The sequence below is a fragment of the Eumetopias jubatus genome, unplaced genomic scaffold (assembly GCF_037043125.1).
Source record: "Eumetopias jubatus isolate StellerSeaLion01/CBP00866 unplaced genomic scaffold, mEumJub1_p1.0 scaffold_11, whole genome shotgun sequence".
Classification (NCBI taxonomy): Eukaryota; Metazoa; Chordata; class Mammalia; order Carnivora; family Otariidae; genus Eumetopias; species Eumetopias jubatus.
The window spans coordinates 34,215,944-34,217,576 of record NW_028274817.1 but is presented as its reverse complement, the minus strand read 5'-3'; the positions used below and the strand labels follow the sequence as shown (position 1 = coordinate 34,217,576).

Below are 1,633 nucleotides of genomic sequence, written 5' to 3'. Positions count from 1 at the left end.
GAAAAGGGTTAGAGAAGAGCAAAACCAGTGGGGACAAGCAGCAACAAATAATGTCGTATCTTAATCAAATCATGCCAACAATTACATTGAATGTTAAAACTCTAAACACACAAATTGAAAGGCAGAAATTGAAATGAAATGATAAAAGAACAAGACCCAATTACATGCCATCTGTAAGAAGTACGCTTTAAATATAAAGGCATATATGGGTTAAAAGTAAAACGATGGAGCCACCTCACTGTGAGACAGCAGCAGTGGGGGGCCAAGTGATCATGTGCTGGGGACCAGGCCCAGACCTGGCAATGGAGCCTCGCAGTGACCTGCGCCCTTTGCAGCTCTGCTTCTCACCGTATGCTTTCGATGGTAATCATGGTAAACGCTGGAGGAGATGTTTCAGTTGTTGCTTCTGACACTCAATTGAGGGGAGGGTTTTTGATTTGCCCCAAGTGTTACAAATTAACAGACAAAACAGCCATTGGATGCAGTGGTTTTCATGGAGACTGTCTTACTCTGACCGAGATTACTGAAGCAAGACTAAAGATGTTTCAGCATTCTAGTAACAAGACCATGAATGAATGACTCCAGGGGCGATTGCTGCAATGCTCTCGACAATCCTCTGTTCAAGGCACTTCTTTCCATACTGTTTACATCATCATCCGGGGGCTGGATGAAGAAGGGAAAGGAGCTGTGCATACAACTTTGACCTGGTCGGGTTCTACCGCAGAGACTCTTTCAAGGCTGGAGGCTCAGCAGGGGCCATGTTACAGCCCCTGCTTGACCACCAGGTTGGTTTTAAGAACATGCAGAATATGCACCATGTCCCGCTGTCCTTAGACAGAGTCATGCATCTTGTGAAAGACGTCTTCGTTTCTGCAGTGGAGGGGGACGGTTTCACTGGGGATGCACCCAGATCTGCATCATGACCAAGGAGGGCATCAGGGAGGAGACTGTTCCCCTGAGGAAGGATCAGTTTATGTGCTGTTATCATTAATCACTTCAAAACTGGTTAATTTTGTATCTTGGAACTATTGGACTCATTTCTTTTATTAAAAAGTAAAGCCTGAAGTAATAAAGAAAGTAAAATGATGGAAAAAAGATATACAATGCAGATAATAATTGAAAGAATTATTTCTTTCAATTCTGTGGTGGCTACATTAATATCAAAGTAAACTTCAGAACAATAAATATTACCAGGAATAAAGAAGGAACTAATTATGAAAGAATTAGTTCACCAAGAAGACGTAACAATCCTAAATGCATATGCAGCTAACAACAGATCTTCAAACTATACCTGATAGAAAGTAATACAAATGAAAGAGGAAACAGACAAATCCATGAGGAAATAGACAAACCCACCACCATATGGTGACTTCAATACAGGTTTTCAGTAATTGATAGAAAAAGTAGAAAGGAGATGAATATGAATATAGAAAGCCTAAACAACACTGTCACCAGCTTGACTTAATCTTCTTATCAAGTGCACATGGGACATATTCTGGTCCATAAACAAACCTTAAAGTTGTTAATGGAAGTCCTACAAAGTATGTTTGCTGACCATAATGATATTAAACTAGGTAGTAACAGAGACATAAAATATCTGGAAAATCCTCCAATATTTGGAAAAAATTGCTAA

The 1,633-nt window shown here is 40.2% G+C and overlaps 1 pseudogene; it reads left to right on the top strand.

The window, feature by feature from the left end:
* The first annotated feature begins 284 nt into the window (after positions 1-284).
* Positions 285-991, top strand: LOC114200232 (proteasome subunit beta type-1 pseudogene; annotated as a pseudogene).
* The last annotated feature ends 642 nt before the right edge of the window (positions 992-1,633 follow it).